The following is a 21171-nucleotide window of genomic DNA, read 5'->3' as shown; positions in this document are numbered from 1 at the left end:
AGGTGACATACTTTAAGGGAATTATTACTGCAAAAGTTTATTTCGTTATGTTAATTACTTCTTGATTTGTATTCTGGAAACTGAACGAATCAAGTGGAATTTAAAATTGTGCTATATGGGAAATAGGCATGGTTGTAGTCCGATTTTGCCCAATGCCACTAATCAAATTTAATTGAAATCAGTCTGTCGGGTAAGATTTCATCAAAAAGTGGGCGGTGCCCCGCTGTTTGTCTAATTTTCACATCCGCTCTAATAAAGATCCCTCATACCATCTCCAAGGTAAAACTTAATGGCTCTTAGTTAATGATTTATTGCGTTTTTAGTAGTTTTGAACAGTATCGTTATATCGAGAGTGAATTTCCATTATCACACTGTAGGTAGGAATTCTCATAATATTCGAGCTCAGCAAGTTTGGTTGTTGCAGCTTTAGTGGCTTAGGAGATATGTATAATAAAAATATTACAGGCCCTTACTACTGCGATCCCTTGTGCCAAATTACAGTTCCATATCTTAATTAAGTGCTTAATTATGAGACTTTATATGTTTTCGTTAATGGTGATTTGTGGTCGTGGCAGTGGTCCGATTACGCCTATCTGCGAACTCGAAATTTGCTTTGAACTAAGGAACTTGCGTACTTAGTTCTTTCAAAATATCCGAATTTTTACTCAAGTTACAAGTTGCACGGACGGACGGATGGACGGACAGAATACAGTCAACCGGATTTCAACTTTTCTCGTCATTCTGATAATTTATATTTATATAACCCTATATCAATCTCGCTTAGTTTTAGGTGATACGTACAAACGTTAGGTGAACAAAATTATTATACTCTGTAGCAACTGGTTACAAGACTATAAAGAAATCGCGAAAATCAGTGATTTTTCGGAGCGTCACACTGAGACGATCCCTTAAGTGCTCGTACTTTTCTAATAACAGTGTTATTTGTATTGGACAAAAACTTGTCTTCTTCTTCTTAATTGGCGTAGACACCGCTTACGCGATTATGGCCGAGTTAACAACAGCGCGCAAGTCGTTTCTTCTTTTCGCTAAGTGGCGCCAATTGGATATTCCAAGCGAATCCAGGTCCTTCTCCACTTGGTCCTTCCAACGGAGTGTTGGTCTTCCTCTCCTCTGCTTCCCCGGCGGGTACTGCGTCGAATTCTTTCAGAGCTGGAGTAAAATATTGCGCGAGGTAAAATATTGCAATAAACCTTGGTGATTCTATGAATCAAAAAAATAAGGAAGTAAGTAAGTGATTCCGATTTCGTCGAACAACGAATTTGAACCCTTTCGCTACTTTTTTTATATTGCCAACGCTTGAAAGTATTTAGCCGGCTTTGATCCTTGTATTGTATAAAATCCAAGAGCATAAACGAATACACCCGAACTTTGCCCTTCATTACTTGCTTAGTGTTGAAAACGTGGCACAATAATGTGAATTAAAATAAGGTCTTATTTTGTTTTATTCAAAATATGATAGATATGATTTTAACAGTAAGGGGTCTAAACACCCTAAATAAGCAATCTATTTATATTTTCAGGAGTTTCCTTCAACTACTGAGCGTACGTCGATTTATAAATTGTAACGATTAGTTATTGGAAAAAGTAGTTATATCAGAAATGCTCTAAAAGTAAAAATTGTTTTTGAAGGCATTTAAATTCTCAGAACAGATTTGGTAAATAGAGTTTGATACCCCAAGCATAACCAAATTTGTATTCAAATTATTTTCATAGAATGCTTTTGTAGGTAGTCATATTCATTGTGCTATTTTTTAAAGTCGATCCATTATGTTCAGCGTACGTATACTAACTAAACTTCATTGCTATCGTTTTATCCAATGCATCTACGATAAGACTGATAAAGCTCGGTGTTTAAAATATATGTATGTATGTTCAACATAACACCCGAACACGTTAAAGTTTATTTGTTTATGCTCACATTGGTTGAAGGTAGTGGAGGATACTAATTGAATCTAAAAGCTTTCACTAACTTTTATAGACTTTCTTTATAGCCATGCACACATAGAAAAAGTGTATGAGAATACGGTAACGTCTACGGAAGTTTACGTGCAACTTTAGCGTGGTAAAAGGGCCTGCCTCCCAAGGCTGCAACAACGCTAGTGCATCAATTTCAATAAGCTTAACTCTTCGTCTCTGCATATGTACGAGTGTATGCGAGCCATACATTGCACGAAGCCGCAAATGTGTTTTCAAACAAATAAATTTTCACTCCACTTTGCACTATGAAAATTTAATATTCACTTTTAGGCGTTTTATGGAACTTACCAATGAATAACGTTGATAAAATGGTAGCCAGTTTAAACAGTGTAGTGTTGTAGTGTTTAAACACAACAAAATATATGTATGTACTAATGATAAAATAAATTAAATAAAGAAGAAATAGTAAACTAATTTGAATAAATGGGGTTTCTTTCAGCCCTCTGATGTCCTTTGCTAACTTTGTTTAAAAAAAAAACAAAAAAAAAAAGAAATACTATTTCTACTCCAAGTCACGACAAAAACTAAGTATCATACACAATTAAGTGACGTTACTGGACTATATTCCTGCATCGCGTTCTTATATTAATGCTGTTAATGGTTATTTTATCTAGTGTTTAATAGCACAGAATTATTTCGTCTTTTCAACGGAATATGACCATTCAATGCAACGATCTTATTATAATTTGAAAAATATTTTTTCGATTTATATTTTTCGTTTACTGTATTCCTCAAAATATTGCACAAAGTGTTCACCAGAACTAAACACACAACATGTCTGCTTAATCATGTGATAACTTCAGTAAAAATGCAATATCTTAAGTAAACTGGGACACGTGTTCGCTGGCGTCATAGAAGTTCAGTAATCGGATTGATAAGGCGGTAACTAAGCCCGAGCTTAAAATGCAAAGCTGTAATTTGGTACAAAAAACCACAGTAGAGACATAAATCTGTGGTTTGAAAATTATTTGAAAGTGGATGTGACTTCATCCCCAATAAGTACACAATAAGGTATACCTATCACAATTCAATAAGGCTATATCAATAAAAACAAATTTTAAACATCGAAAATCGCTCTATTATTTTGCAAAATATTCTTTATTAAGATCTACATTATTTTGCATGCGTTTGAACAAATTCTCAAAGCTTTTTTGCCACTCTGATTGAGATATTTCCAAAAAATGCATTCTGAATGCATCAACCGCCTCTTCAGGTGTCGAAAAATGTTGACTTATCAGTTTATCTTTTACGCACGGAAATAAAAAAGTCATTAGGTTCCAAGTCAGGACTATACGCTGTATGACACATCAAATTGATGTTTTGAGTACTCAAAGGTTCAGTTTACAGTCGATTTGTGAGACAAACATATAATTGTATACACCCAGAATTTATTGTTCTGCTTTTTTCTAGTATTTTGGTTCGATATATTCAGTTCCAAAAAAAAACGGGAGCCATTTGCCTTGCGCGACATTCAGCTCGATTTGCAGTGGATTTTTACTTTCGATATGTATTATATACTATACGTAAATCCAATTATAATAATAATACCCAACGATTACCCTCCTACCGACCGACGCGAGGGGCGCAATCCGCGAACGAGCGGAATTATTGTTCTGCATTTTTTCAACAGTATTTTAAAGTTTATAATTATTAAATGTTGCTTGTTAAGAGTAGATAAAATAATTTTTTTAATGGTATAGAGTGAGTCTGTTAGATCAAATGTGCTGGAATGAAAATTGAAATCATGACATATACGGCGGAATGGTTCGTTTAACTCAAAATTTGTTCTAGAAAATTTTAAAAGTAAGGGTCTACACTGCCTGGTAGGGCGAGCGGGACTTAAAATTTATATCAGATAAGAGATGGGCTCAGACTGACCCATTCATGAGTTTTACAAGATATTATACCAAGCATCTCCCTACGACTGATTTTTACGGTTAATGTAAGGGGAAGATTTAAACTGGATAATGCAAATGATTATATAACGGACTCTAACTTATCCGAATAAATCCAAACCACAGTTTATATTATCAGAGATGTAAAAATAATTTTTGTTTCATCTCTATTTCTTTAGACCAACGTTTAACAAAACTGACCCGTCTCACGATTTCATATTATAGACAGAATGACAACTGATTTGGGACCACCTTCACGAAATATCGTACTTGATTGAATTTACGATATCATCCATAAACACCGACCTTTTGGTGGAGCTTTGTCGTAAAAACTGAATTAAGTCCATCAATGCGCAGTCGCAGAATTAAACCAAGTCAACAGTAGTAAAAAATCATCTCACGAAAATGGTCGCAGTTTAATTATATTTTTTGGCCGAGATGCAAATTTCAAGTGACTGTAATCAACACAAATAGCGGTCGTATGTCCAAACGTTCTGAGTATATATTTTTCTTCTTTATTGACGTAGACACAGGCGATATAACAACAGCGCTCCAGTCGTTTTCTTTTTAGTAATTTGGCGCCAATTTGAGATACCAAGTACAGCCAGCTCCTCCCGGCAGGTGCTGCTTCGAATACTTTCAGTATGTATTACTGTGGGCAAAAAACTGTAAGACTTTTTTATTTAAATTTCGCGCGAAAACCCTCTTGTCGCACTATTTCTTCTCTAGGTTGTTTTGACTGTCAGTGATATCTGGACCACATGTTACAACAAAATAATCATTAGTGTTTAGTATACGCTTGTCTTTCTGAAGTGCATAAAGTGCATTCGACAATTTTTACGATAAGTGAAATTATTCAAAGAAGTTCTATTAAAGTTTATGTGCGCAATCAGATTTCTGGTGCAGAAACATTCAGAATATTGAAAAAGTCCGTGATAATCCTTTGTCGTGAGCAAATGTTATTGATTGGTACAAATTACCTAAAGAGCGTCGAGAACGCCTTGACGACGAACCATGTCTGGGATGGCCTTCAACGCTATCTGATGATTAACAAGTCAAGAAAATAAACGGTGAGCCGATGCCAAAAAAACACGTCAAAGCAGGCTGTTGAGCTACCAAGCTTTTTTGAGAGCTTCGAATCGCGATATAAAACAACGACGATATATATTTACAAAATATTTATTAATATAAATATAAATAATACAACGAATAGAAAGTTACGTGGCTGGTGGCTTACCAGGTGAAATGCAAATGCGTCTGCAGGTAGCGAATATAAAAAGCGAACTAAACTATGATGCTAGGCTTAGGCAAAGCTAAGCTTAATTGTTCTCACATGTATGTATGTATAAATATATTAAAGGATAAAGGGAAATGAGGAATTAGAATAGCGAGTAATGCCGTGGTGGATATGCAAAATTAGAGTGATCATATAACAATTAATATTAAATATTTACAATGTTTTCTCACCGCAGTGAGTGGAATATAGTATGTGTGCGTATACATTTAGTAAACTTAAGTATAAATAATAACTTAAGATTAATCCTACTCATTATTGATAGTTCCATTGTGAAAGGAGCTGCTCCGAACACAGGCCAAAAAACGAGGTTATTTTGGCAGTTATCAAAGTATGGTGTACCCCGAATCCCTTTCGACCGGCCATAATGTAAACAAGAAATACTACATGAGTGTTATGCGTCATTTGCGCGAAGCTATTGGTAAAAAGAGGCCGGAATTATATACCGACAACTCTTGGTTTTTGCACAATGAGAATACACCGCCGCATACTGTAATGATTGTAAATGAGTTTTTGAGAAAAACGTTGGCAAAAGTGTACTGGGATCAAATGGGATTACTTTGAGAGGACGACATCCAATATTTCAATGCAATAATCGACTGTGCATTTTTCTTTTATGTATCCATAAATTTTTAACCAAAATATATAAACAAAGACATAGATTTTTTTTACAATTACCAATAAATATTGTTTCAGAAACATCAGTATTTCTGGCACAAAAAAAAAATTTTTATGGATAATTTAATAAGTATCAAATACAACCAATTCAGTCAATGAGTGCAAGGTGAAAGGAAAGTGACAAAATCAAAGAAACATTTCATTCCATTGGCACTCTAAGATATACCATATATACAATGGACACAATTTGATGAAATGTTATATTGAATGCACAGGTATAAATTGAGTTAGAGTTAATTTCTGCGGAATATTTTCTATTTTTACGCTGCTGGCGCTTTATGGATTTGATTCGATTTATTTACTGTTGTTACAAGAGGATTTATTTTGTTATGCATATAAAACAATGTCTGCCTGTTATATGGGAATTTATGATTTATTTAAATATATGTATATATATACATATGTACTTGGATATGAGTGTATTGTAAAGTGTACAACCCCGAAAGGCAAAGTCGAATTCTATGCGTGAATAAATATTTTATATTATATTATAAATCCTTTGAACCAAGAAATAAAAACCAAAACTACCAGAGATGGAGAGATTGGAATATGGTTGTTTTTTTTTCTCTTGCAACCTGCTGCTACAGATTATAATAGTTTTGTACACCTAACGGTTGTATGTATCATCTAAAGCTAATCGAAATATATATAATATATGGATCAGCATGTGCCATTTTTCCGATACGGCACCTGTGGACCTTTTCGACTTTTTTTACAATTTCAGAACTTTAGTTTATCGAGTCTGTTTTTCAGTTGAAAAAAAGGTTTTCCTCAAATCCTGGCATACCCTGGGCGAATATATAAGTAATATATATGTATATAAATTCATCTGACTTTGCACCATATGTTTGGTGATTGCATGTGAGGTACCTTAATGAAACCCAGGGAAATTTTTTTAGTATGTGGCATGATAATAGTCAATAGATGAAATCGGGTCGAGGACTCCTATAACGTAATAATAATACATATAATGATTTTCGGTTTTCTGACAAATCGAATGCCGAATATGTCGGTCAGTATATGAGTTATATAGAGAATAGTATAGATTCCAATCTTCGGGTTGACATTTTACATCTTAAGTTATTTTCTTGGCGTTGATTCTTTCAAGCTGCAAGAGTATAAAATATTGGGTTGAATCCGAACTTACTTATGTTAGTGTTCATCAAAAGTTTTTTAAATCTTAAACTTCTGTATGATAAATTTACGGTATGAAATTACATTACATTTCTTTTGTAATAATTATGTTTTAATGTGAAAACATTATCCATTTTTATTAAACTATTGACTATCTAACGGATTTTCAAGTTTTAGTTTGCCAAAATGGCAGAGGTAATAGGGGAATATGTTGACTCTTGCAATGATAGAAAAATTGTTAATTTTCCCTTTCACACACTTAAAAGTTGCTTGTGCTGACGAAAAATAAAAGTCATAATTGGTATACCTATCTTTAAAGTAACATTGATTACTTATCATAATTCATGATGAAATTAAACACGAAACATTTAATAACTTTCAATAATAACACCCTAGCTTAATAGTTACTTTACAGGGTCAGTCCGTTTGCGCAACAGTCGCACTAGAATTAGCTGTTTATAAATTTGCTGAATGACAATTCGGAGTGATGCTCACAAGTATACAAAAGCGTTTTGTCAAAAGTGAAGGCAAAAAAAGTGTTCAGCGATGGAATTCAAATGTTATAGTATGATTGCTTTATACTTAGCTGGAAAATCACAGCCAGCAATTGTTCGTGAGCTCAAACACCTTAATATGGATAAAGTTTTTGTTTTTCGCACCATCACTCGTTACAATGATACTGGTAGCATCGCAAAACGCCATGGAGGTGGTCATCAAAAAGACTGCAACGTCACGTGAGATGGTTCGGAAAGTGAAGAAGAGACTTTAGCGAAATCCACGACGAAGTGCCAATCAAATGGCTAAAGAACTGAAAATATCCGACCGCAGCATCCGACGCATATTGAAAAATAAGCTCAACGTCAAGCCTTACAAGTTCCGAAAGGCCCATGATCTCACACCGAAGCAGCAACAAGTAAGACTTGAGAGAGCGAAACACTTCGCTTGGCCGAAAGCGGTCATATTCCGAACATTGTGTTTTCTGACGAAACAATTTTTCCAATTGAGCAAGTCGTAAACTCTCAAACCGATAGGGTTTACTTGACCGACCGTTCATACGAAAATCTGAGTCATCAGTTGGCCACCAGGAGGCAGCACCCGCCACAAATAATGGTTTGAGCCGCTGACACCGCAGATGGGCGCTCTCCAATTGTTTTCATCGAGCCTGGCGTCAAAGTAAATGCGACATATTATCGGGAAAGTATTCTGGAGGCTGCTTTGAAAGTCGTGGGCAAACAAACATTTCGGTCGCAAACCATGGACGTTTCAACAAGACTCAGCACCATCTCACAAAGCTCGAGTGAACCAAGAATGGCTGAAAAACAACGTTCCGAACTTCATTACGACCACACAATGGCTCTCGAATTCACCAGATGCGAATCCAATGGATTATTCTCTCTAGGCCATTTTGCAGAGCAAGGTCCGAATTAAAAAATACACCAGTCTCGAGACAGCCATTGTCCGTGAGTGGGCCAAAATATCGGCAAGTCACATTCGGGCAGCTTGCGATTCTTTTTTTGACCGTCTCAAGGCCATAGCTAAGGCGAAATGTGGTCATATCAAGCAAAAGTGAATTGGTTCTGAATTCATGATTATTTTCACACATTTTGTACTTTACAATAAATAAAAATAATTTTCCAAACCGAATTTATGGCTTTTTTAATTTGTTAGACTTCGAGTGCCGGACCCTGTATTAAAGTAATCAAGTAGTCGCCTTCATTGAACGCAATAAATTTAACCATTTCCACGGAGATCTCCATTACATTTCCGAATATTTCGGGAGGTGTAGCAGTGATTTTACATATAACCAAAGTTTGCACTGAGTGCGAGCATTACTCGGATTGCTTCTTAAATGGCATTCAAAAAAATTAGAGGGTGTGAAAAATCGGTATATAGGTGCACGGTATCGATCGTTTAACTTATTCCAATTTACTTTGTACTACACTTTAAAAGAAAAAAATACCTGCACCAAATTGTGAATATTATAATATCAATCATTAATAATATGAATGATATTTAACGTTTACATATCGACATTGAAAAAAAAACACTCTGGATATTTGTTAATCCATCTAATGATAAAATTTTCCGTTTGTTTACGGATTTGTGTAAAATTTGGTCAGTGTGTTCAGTAACGTTTGCCATTTCATCATGTCTCGTTTAACTTTACTCTTCCAACTTCTAAGGTGAACTCTTTCTCTCCGTCTACCAAACTCAGTTAGCATCTTCCAAGCAGAAGAACTAGGCAGTTGGAGTTCCACTGAATAACTACGAAAAGTACTCAGATAACGAACAATTACACAGATAGCTAGGCGGCATTAATAGCCTTCGTATCGCCAAGGGTCGACTTAGTCAAAAGTAAAACATATAGTGAAGGTTTGAACTCACTCAAGGGTCAACTCTACTTGTCCATAATTTGGGTCTTCGGCCACATGAACACTTTCGGCAACGAAACAGCAAAAGAGTTGGACAAGTCAGGAGTCTCTCTAGACGAACCCAAAGCTCGCTAGGAATGATCAAAAGATGGTTCAAACACATAATTTGAACAAATAGCTCAGAACAAATGGAAATCTGTTACCAAATGCAGGTTGGCAAAATAGGTATGGCCGATATAACTAAAACTAAAGACTTCACCACACTATGTCAGCTTTATAAAGATTTGAGAAATTAACTTTAACGCTGAAGGAGACAGCAGTATACAGTGAGCCAAAAAAGCAAGACAGAATATATTGGAGCTATCGGAAAGTCCGTATTATCTTACCACCTCAAGTGTATTACATTCATATATGTACATACAAAACGCCCTCTGAAGTTTCAGGTTTTACCCTTGAAAACAAAAAAACAATAAGAACTTAAGGTAGTAGTCTGGTAACTTATGCCTATTTTCATGACTTCTTTGGAGGGTGGTTTTTTATAGGAAAATAAAAATGAATTATTTTGAATATTTAGAGTGTTCTTTTATAATACTAAAAATATAAAAAAAAATTTATTTGAAAAAATTTAATACATTATTACTATTATTATTGTCACTCGAAGTTGGAACATCTAAAAAAATGCACGTGGGTGGCCCGGGTGATTTTGGCTCTTGATGTTATCTGAAATCAAATATTCTTGATTTTTCTTAATCTATAGATATGTCATTATGGTCGGAACTACTGAAGTTAAATTTCAAGGGTAAGTAACAAAATGGCGGACTTTGAAAAAAAAAGTGCTTTTATTTTAGCAAAGAATGGATTGTAAAACAAAAAGTTGGCGGTGAAAAAAAGTGAAGAGAGAACTATAAGTGTGTGGAACAGCCTGTTAAAATTTGAAAGCAATCGGTTCAGTAAAAAAAAAGTTAGCACCCGGGCCGACCAGAAAAACAATGTTTTGAGAAAAACGCGTTTAAAGTTCAACAACTCCGAGAGAGAGGACTCTGAGACGCTCTAGGAAACTCGTTATAACTCCCGAAATATTTTGAATTTCTGTCTGAAAGTTTTGCAGTATATTCCCAATTCTATTTTCAAATTAAGCAAAACAAAATTTCGATTTTTTTAACCCAAGTTACCAGAGTACTACCTCAAGCTCTCTCATTGAATTGAACCTCATTCATTCTCCCATTTACTATTTAACAGGACATTTTTTATCTTTTGCAACAAATGTTTTATTTCCAAAGCAAAGAAATCTACAACTTTGAAAAAGATTCTACTATTAAATTCACTGCTCTACAAAAATGAAAAATTATGCATCGTATGTATCGTATTCATATATATTTGATACACCGTGCCGTATGAGCAACAAATGTTGTATAATTCACTGGTATGAAGTCAAAGATAACTTGATTTATATTTTAACTGCATTTAACTTTTAAAGAAATCTTTTTATTGTTTGAATTGAAAATAAAGGGTTTGGTTACGTTATATCCTTATTTTTAAGGGAAAAAGTGGTCTATGATGCAGATGCAAATCCGCGTTCGTATTAGATGTTAAATTTAAGAGTGCAAAAGGGTGTTAATATTTTTCGCAACAAAAAAGGTTGTAGAAGCGAGTGGACATATATAATTTGTTTGTGTATGGTAAATAAATATATAGCGTACTAGTCACATCGTTCCAGCCGAACTCGAAAGCTGAACTAAAACTTCCTCAGTTATGAGTATGGGTATTTAAAAAGTTAAAAACTTTAAAGTCATTTTTTCGAAACATTGTTACAAAAAATTTAACTGAAATAATAATTAAATACGTCAGCTAATATAAGCAGTGAATTGTAGTATAAGACACATGTCACCCAACTTCACTTTTAAATTATTATACTTATCGGTTTCGATATTTTATTTAGCTTATCAACCAAATCATTTGAAATGTATATATACATATGTATGGCCATAGACCTACCGTGAAAGAGGGACAGGAATGCTTATTTATTAGTTATAGGTTTTTTAGGCCTCGTATAATGTCAGTTAAAAAAGGTAGAGGGAAAATTTGACATTAAAATTTTAAAGTTTACTCTATGCTGATGATTTTCTGATAAAATGATCCAAAAGTGAACCAAGTCCTCAAAATTATTTACTTTAGACACTATCCCCAATATACCACTTTTCTAATAACATTGATATTATAAGATACACCGTTATGAGAAAAACACGCTCCGTAATTTTGCTTGAGATAGCTCAAATATTGGTCGATACATGCAGAATAAAATCATCCGGAAGTTTGAAATTCTTTAGATTATGTATATGGGGCTCAGGGAAGTACTGACCATCTGAATTTCAATTGTACATATATCCCATACATGGTACGATGTTTTCGGTCAAAAGTTAAAATCAAGATACTGGAGTCCACATTTCCGGAATTTTGTGGATTGAACAGTTTTTGGTTGAACTTAGAATTTTTTTTCATAAGAGGGCATATTTTTAGAGAATTATTTATGCAAAGTTTTATATCAATTATTTCTTGATTTTTGTACTGGGAAGTGAAAGAATTAAAAGGAATTTAATTTCTGTTATTTGGGAAGTTGGCGTGGTTCTTGTCCAACTCGAAGTCGAAATCGGTCTGTCGGATCCTAAGATATGTCTAATTTTCATATCGGCACCCATAAAGCCTTCTCATAGCTTCTCGGAGGTAAATCTTAACGTCTCTCGCGTGTTTAGTTATTGTCTTATTGAGCTTTTATTAGTTTTCAACCGTACCGTTATAAAGGGAGTGAGCCAGGTTATATTCCGTTTTCATCCATTTTCACACTGTCGTTAGAAGTTCTTATGATATTTGAGTTGGGTTAATTTGGTTGTTATAACTTTAGTGCTTTAGGAGAGATATACAGGTTATTATATGTGCACGCTATGGCTGCCAGTAGGGATGGTAAACTCGATTCCGATTCTACTCGAGAATCGAGTTTTCTCGTAAAATAATCGATTTTTCGGAATCGATCTTCAGTAGTTGAAGTCGATTAAGAAACGATTCTTGACATTCCTCCGCACAATAACCACCACAAAAAAAAATGATTTTTTTTCCATGTTATTTATATGGAAAATAGAAAATTTGAAAGAGGCAACTCTTAATATTAATATTAAGAGCTCATCTTTTGAGTGACTTTCTTTTTCACATTTTCGAAAGTTTTTAGCCTGTTTTTCAGTTGAAAAAAAAAGGTTGACTCAGAATGACACACCCTAGTGAGCACGTGTGGTACGCATGATAAAATTTCGTAATGTTTAGCGTTGCAAAGTCGTGTTGCGTGCTCCTACTTTTAAGGATAAGATTGTGTAATTGCCAAAATTCATACTAATACGAGTAAATGAGTAAAGGGGCGATAGTGACGGCATTGTATCAAGATTATGTAGATGCTAAGGAGTAAAATATATATTTTCAAAACCACACAAAATGTCAACATACTGATAATTGGATTAGCATTAGTAAATGCAAATTTATAGATAAGCACACATTCATATATACATATTTGGGGTCAGAGGAGACAGAGCGTAAGGTAGGAAGAGAATAGTTACATAAGGGGTTCGACTTACCTATACCTTGTTGCTTTTGCGGTGAAACATGCTGCGGTTTAAGACTTCTCAAAATGTACGAATATGTGCTCAATTGTGAATCGTGACACTTAAGTAAACAAATATCCGGTCTCTAACAGTTAAATACTTTAAAATAAAATGGATTGCAGTAAATTCTAGTAGAATTTCTAATTTTGTGGAATAGCGGTCATAGCAAAAGAGGTTGAGTCCTCTAATTAGTCCTTATTAGGTAAAGTGTTCACTTGTTAATAGTTCGAATTGTTTCCTTTTACTTTTGGCGCAAAGGTTTTGATTGGCTGCTAGTTGCTAGTGCTAGGTAAAGTCAGTCCTCAGTTCGCAGCTTATCTTAAAAATAAAGAACGGCCTATAAAGTTTCGATTGTGTTGAAATTTTTATTAAACCCTGAGCAGGGTATATGACGTATGTTACAAATTTTATAATATGGAATCATTGGAGCTATTATCAGAGAGTCGGTCTGAGATGCAAATTTTAAAACCCGTCTTACTCAGATATGATGGGAGCAAAAGACACAAGAGTATATTTGGCTTAGAAAGTTCATTTTGAAAAGTACTATAGTTTATGAAGAATTGAAAACACTCCTGTAGGGAGGAATCCCCACCTTTTTACCCCTGGACCCAGTGTTTCTCTCCGCAAGAATGGGTATACAAAGAATATTGAAATGTACTATATATACATCCATACATATAATCTCATTCTGGAACATATTAAATGTTAAGTCGGATTGCAGCTGCAACGTTCCTAAAATATTTTGTAGGAAATGGAAATATAAGCAACATAGAAAAAAGTTTTCAGACGGTTACGAGACACTATATTATATAGTCAAGTGAATGTATCTTGAACAGATTCTGGTAAAATAGCATGATAAAACGTTTTTTGGCATGTTTCAATTTCTGAAAGCATACTACCAAGGTGAAAAATTAATGTGATTAGATGATGGGATGTGATAGATTTTACTCGCAAATACTGTTTCAGTAAAAGTGTTCATTGAAATTGTGCAAGTTACTTTTATTTCACTGAATGAAAATTATTCTGAGAGATTCAATGAATTTACTAATATATTATCGACATATAAATTATTTGATGTTATAAGTATCTTTATGTTACAGCTAAGTCTACTTGCATGATTGTGCATTTAACTAAGAATTCAGAAGCATATTTCGCCAGTAACTTCTGTAGTCTTGACTTCTTGGTTATACAGGCTTTTTCCGGAAAGTAGTAGGACTGATTTTCATCCGCTGCGACTGCACTTCGGAGCGTGCGCGCACTGACTGGATTCGGTAGAGGGCGTTCCTAGCTAACGAACAAACGATTTAATTATAATACAATTGAATCAATTTATTGTATCTTTCGCGCAGTCAGGGCAAGTTCTTTTATTAATACAAAAACTAAGACTCTACATTTTGATAATTTAATGCTATTTAAACTACTTTATAATACTAGTTTCTATTTGCTGTCTGCTATTCTATTTGAAGATAGACACACTATCTACGGTCGATTGTTTGTCGTTACAAAGAGTCCCGTGAGGATAGGAGATAACACTTGTTATGTGTGATATCATTTCACATTTGTTTATGCGTGGTTCAGCATAAACAAGAGATGTTTTGGTTATTTCTGTTCAATGAAACGTTCCTTAATAGCGGTTGGTTAGTTGTCTCTGAGCACCTGGAGAGTCAGGACAAACATTTTTGCGCGACGTGTTTCTGTGAATGGTGCAAGTCGAAAATGCAGCGTTCGTTAGAGCAGAAGTACGCGATTAAATTCTGTGTGAAAGTAGGTAAATCTGCGGCAGAGACCGCTTACGCGATTATAGCCGAGTTAACAACAGCGCGCCAGTCGTTTCTTCTTTTCGCTACGTGGCGCCAATTGGATACTCCAAGCGAAGCCAGGCCCTCCTCCACCAGGTCCAACAGAGTGGAGGTCTTCCCCTTCCTCTGCTTCGCCGGCGGGTACCGGTACTTTCAGAGCTGGAGTATTTTCGTCCATTCGGACAACATGACCTAGCCAGCGTAGTCTAAAGGAAATAAATGCAATAATCCGTAATTAGTTTGATTTATTTTATTTACGTTAGTAAATGTTATAAGTCTGCTAAGATTACTAGAAACTGTCCGACTATCCGACCATATAAGCAATATGATGATTTACACCCCACTCGGACTTATGAACATAGGCGATAACTTATGAACATAAAGATAACGAAACTTACACTACATCATTCACTTTGAAATATGTAGTTAGTGAAAAAGTGAGTAATATCTGTCAAAATTTTACATTCTTACTTTAATATAATTGCCATACTGGTGATACGTAGGTTGCTATATATACATTGCTGGCGTAATAATGTAAATAGGCATATTTATCAACGAAAATGGTTTTTTTTTGTTTTTTTTTTTTTTTGTCGATTGCTGTTTTGTTTCGGGCTCATACGCATAGGCCCATGATTCGTCTTATAAACGTCTTTTGAAGCACCGCGATCGTATTTTTTCAGCATTTCTTTACACCAATCCCCACGAGCCTTTTTTTGAGCGATTGTCAAATTGTGCGGGATCCAACGAGAACAAACCTTTTTTACGGCCAGGTGTTCATGCAATATCGAATGTATGCTGGTGGGAGAAATGCATAGGCATGCCTCTATCTTAAGGTATGTTATATGACGGTCTTTCATTATCAGTTCACGTACGGCATCGATGTTTTTTGGCACAACGGCTGTTTTTGGACGACCTTCACGGAATTCGTCTTTGAGCGAGCGTCGGCCACGATTGAATTCGTTGTACCAGTTTTTCACAATGCTATAGGATGGTGCTTCATAGCCATACAAACATTTTAGTTCATCGATGCACTCTTGTCGTGATAATCCACGTCGAAAGTTGTGAAAAATGATCGCACGAAAATGTTCACGAGTTAATTCCATTTTTTGGCCGAGATGAATTTTTTAATTCCCTGTAAATAAAACAATTCACGATTAAATGACAAAACGTTCTGAGTGGTGTTATGCTAAAAAATGTCAAACTTTCCAATGGAAATGTCAGATTGCACCTGGAAACACTTAGTGTTGCCCTAGGCCAGAATATATATAGCAGCCCTCGTATTACTTTTTATATTATAAAGTCAGGATTATCTTATACTGGATATTATGAAGATTAAAGACTATATACATATCTGAATGGATCTAGTACGTGTAATATTGTCTTATGGTAGTGAGAGGTAAAAAGCAATATCTTGTCATATTAAGCGGTGTATTTTACCGGGACTATGATCGTAAGAAATATAAAGTGAAGTTCTCCAAATGGGGGTTTAGAAACCTTACCTGTGAGTTCGACCCATACCCAACTCAAAAACACAATCGATATTTGATTAGTCTAAGTATACACATCTCCACTTCGCGAAAAGTCTAATTATGCTACTGCAAATGTAGTCTCGCACGCTCTTGCAAATTTATGCGTGTTATTCAATATTTCAACTTGAAACTTGAAAGCTGTGCGGAAATTAGTAATTCGCATACGACAACTGAATTCAGCAATGTCACCTTAGATGCTGATGCACGTGGAGCAGCTGCAATGACTTGCGTTTTACAAATTTGTTGTGATTACTCAAAGAGGAGTACGCAAATGTTTAATGCACATTGTGTATGCAAGGCATGTAGCAATCAAGGTGTTAAAGTATAGCTTCCGAGATGCAACGAATATTTGCTGTAATTAGTTACAGAGAAGTTTTGTTGAGAGGGTATAAATTGTAAGCCGAGCATTGCGAAATTGAGAAATTATCTAAGACTTGATGGAACGTGAATTTCATGTTGACTACATATTAAATATCTCATATACGTACATTAATATTATAAGTATGATCAGTTTTCCCATCCTGCTGTAAACATCTCTTCTCGCAATAAGCGAATAATACACATATATTGAATTTTCACTGAAATTTAGAACACGTCAAAGTTGAATTTATTTGAGCATAAGGATCGGATTTTAGATTTACAATTTAACGCACACTAAGTATCTTGGAAGAAATGTGAAATCTTGATATTTAATTTTTATAGCTTTTCGTTATATTTTTTTATCATATGAATAAAACACTTTTAGAAAACGTTTTTTGCTTTAAATATTTTGCAAATTTACTAAAATTTTCGAGAAAAAGTCAGCCATAGGCACTGAGGTGCTCATATTCCGTATTTAGGGGCCTTATGCTAAAATGAACGGATTAAATGGAATTAATAGTGATTTCATATGGGAATTAGGTTGATGGCCGATTTCATTAATTTTAACGCTGTGATGAAAGAATATTAGAGGAGAAATATTGTATTACTCGTATAAACGTGGCTGGTTTGGTCCATTATTTGAAATCACATATTTTCGCCTGTAAGTAAAAGCTCCCCGCCTATTAACTAAATATCATTCCCTTTCAACTGCCATATTTACATATTTCTACAACATTGAGTTACTGGGTACAAATAATGACAAAATCATTTATATCTTCTCCTCTTTCAAATTTATATTATATGGATTTTACAGTTTTAATCGGTTTTACACCACTTTCTGCAGTTGAAATTTCATCATATATATATTAGGGTGATCCAAGAGGAGGTATTTTTTTCAATAGCCTATTTTCAACAGGCTTTGTAACGTGTGTCGTGACACGCTGACATGTCTTTTTTGTTCGGTATGGTGTGGCATTTTATAATGGAAAGACTTACGTCTGAACAACGTTTACAAATTGTTCAACTTCATTACAAAAATTCACGTTCTGTAAAGAGTATGTTTCGCGAGCTTCGCTCAACTTATGGTCAATATAATCGGCCTACATAGGAAAATATATATGTATATACTATATATCAGCCGTAGCTGAGAGTGTATACAAAGACGGTGTAGAGTAGAATCGGCGTCATTCGCAGCAACTCGGACTGATGTATAGAACGACAAACGAACGCATTTTACGTCGAGATCTTAAATTGAAAGTGTATAAAATAGATCTTGTACAAGATCTGAAGTCGTTCGACCTTCCCAAATGAAATTGCTTCAACTTATGGGCTCTTGAAAAGTTCCAAGAAGATTCGACGTATCCAAACGAAATTTGGTTCAATGATGAGGTCCATTTCTTGCTCAACGGGTATGTAAACAAACAAAATTGTCGCATTTGGGACGTAGAGCAACCTGAAAAAATTCAAGGGCTGACATTTCATTCAGAAAAATCAACGGTGTGTTGTGGTTTGTGGGCCAGTGGAACCATTGGTTCATATTTCTTCAAAGACGACTGACCGTTATAGCGCCGTGATAGCCGACCGTTTGATGCCTAAAATAAAATTCGTTATTTCGGCGGCATTTGTTTTCAACAAAACGTGTATCACTTTTCACACATCGCATCAATCAATGGATTACTTGAGAGAACAATTCGGTGGGCAGATAATTTCAGGTTTTGGGCCGCCAAGATCGTGTGATATTACACCGTTAGCCTTTTTGCTAATATGTAATGTTTTTGGGATATGTAAAGTCTAAGGTCTATGCGGGCAATCCCGCTTCGATTTAGACCTTGAAGCAAAACATCGCGCCTGTCATTCGCCAGTGACCAGTCGAAAAACTCGAACGAGTCACCGAAAATTAGACTCAACGGATGAATCATCTGAGACGTAGCCGCGGCCAACATTTAAAAGAGATAATCTTCAAAAAATAAATACCAAAGAATGTTCCTTCAAATGAAAATAAATAATACCCGTTAAATTTCAAGTTTTAGTGTTTTTTTAAAGCCTCGAAATAGATCACTTTTTATATATATCATAAAATGTAGTTATAATGTATTACTTTTTCTTTATCGAACAGTTATATAGACAATTTAATGATTTTCATCCTTCTGTTTAAAAGTAAGCACAAATAGGGACGCATTGATTGAACAATTTTGCGTTATAGAGTTATTATATATTCCAGAATTTTCCAACGATTCAATTCGTGCAAGTTGCAACAAGTGACTCGATATCTATACCAGATGTACATACATAAGAACTTATGTATTTCTGAATTTACGTTGGTTGGAAAGCCATTGCAATTTTTGAGACTCTCATTTAACGCAGCTTTTAGTAGAAGAAATGCTTACCACGAACACGTGTCAAAATATTCACCACATACTGCCGACAAAGGCACTTCCGCAGTGCAATTAGTGAGCAGTACACCTTGTGAATTGAACATGTAAGATTTCAGAACGCAAGCAAGTGCACATATCTATGCTGCTACTGCGCAGTACTTTACAAAGCCATACATATGACTTTGTTACTATACCAGGCTCTTTTCTCAATGAACTACCAAATATAACATTTAGAGTAAATAATTTCTTCAGTAAGAAATTGTTGAGTGCACTAAGTAAAGATGATACTATGTATATTTATAAAAACCTATAAGTGTTGCAATTTCTGAGCTTGTACGCAATTATTGTTTACGAAATTATTCATCACTGAAAAAATTTCAAATTTTCCAATGAAATGTTGTTGACTTTTGTATTTAGATGTTTGGTGCAAACTCTCTGTATAAATAAACGAAGGTCAATATTTAATCCTGGTAAAATAGTCGAATCGAATCGAATATATTAACATTTATAATTATATAATTTTACCTCCCTGCCATTTTCAACCTTTCACTTTACACCATTTATTGGGGCATTTTGGAGGAGGATAATGAACTGCATGGTTTCGGAAATTTTCTCCCAGTAGTTACTTCTTCATCATATGTTTTCAATATTTCAGCACGGCGGATGACCTTTTTCCCTTTTCTTTTCAGATCGATTCGGTAAGAAAGCCATGCTATGTGTTTGCTGGGATCAGAAGGGTGTGAGGTATCATGAGCTTCTAAATTATGATATGACTGTTAATACTAATCGTTTGTAAACTTCGCATAACAGTGGGGGGTGGTTGATTTGAATGGGACACTGTCCGGAAACTCCTTATCAAACCAAGTTTTTATTTCCCTGTATTTTTTCCTTCAAAAGCAATATTTACTAACAAGCAAAATTTCTTTTTATCCATTTTTTTCATAATAACGAAAGTAGCTTCACTCAAAATGATATAACTTACAAATTAAAGATTCGACAGCTGTAAACTTTACACATGCGCCATTTGAAGAGTAGGGCTAACTAGAAATTATATGAAGTGAATTTTAGTTGCGCCATTTATGAGTCAGCCAAAGCTAATGTGTTGTTTTTTTGTACTTCCAAAAATCATCTTTTTTGGGGCAGTCAAACTTCCTTGAGGAGACTGGTATTGCATCTGAGCATATACCGTCAGTTTGTTTTTGCGAAAAAAATGGGTGCACAAATCAGACAATTTTTATACATTATGTCTAAATAGAGATGGAAACAGAGGCTTTCATTGCAAATGTAGTGTTTCGGTGGCTAATTTATGTAATACATTGAACTGCTCTGTAATATAGCAAAACATTTGTTGCATTGAGTTTTGCCTGCTAATGATCAAACATCGCTATTGGCATATTAAATATTTACGCTACAGCTTTTGATGAATCACGCCGCAAACTGCATAGCACAGTGCATATATGCACCTATGTATGTATATCATGCTTATTCGCTCTTGCAATATCTCTACCCAAATGATTTTCCTTTGCCATACGTTCAATGCTTACTTTTCAGTTATTGTCAGCGCTAATTTGCATATTTGATTTGATACAATTTCCAATTGTAGAGGCAAAACAATAAAAATTTCAATATTAAGGGGTTATTTGGGTTACATACATACAGTATTAACAAAGAAATAAATTCTAAAATTTTGGAAAAAAATATTTTAAACTCGGCCATTGCGAAGCCATTTCCGGTGACCCCTCGGAAAATAGATTGGTTTAGTTAAAACCTTAACTTAGAACTTGGACGAAGGAAAAAAAATTAAAAATAATTTTTTTGCAGACATTTTTACAAAAAAATTAAAATTTTGCGACATTGTTTTTTTTTAAATAGTTGTAATCGAAAAAAATCCTTCGTTCAAGTCTTTAAGAATTGTATCTCAAATAACTGTGTCAAATTTCATAAAGATCGGTTGAGTAGTTCTCTAGAAATTTTGCCAACACAAAAAAACACAGTTTCGAGAAAAACGCGTTTAAAGACGGCGCACTTAGTTTTGCTAGTCTCGAGCCCACAAGTTCTGAAAGCCTGTATCTCCGAAACTGTTACTCAAGTTC

The sequence above is a fragment of the Bactrocera neohumeralis genome, chromosome 6 (assembly GCF_024586455.1).
Source record: "Bactrocera neohumeralis isolate Rockhampton chromosome 6, APGP_CSIRO_Bneo_wtdbg2-racon-allhic-juicebox.fasta_v2, whole genome shotgun sequence".
NCBI lineage: Eukaryota > Metazoa > Arthropoda > Insecta > Diptera > Tephritidae > Bactrocera > Bactrocera neohumeralis.
Note: the sequence above shows the minus strand (reverse complement) of the source record.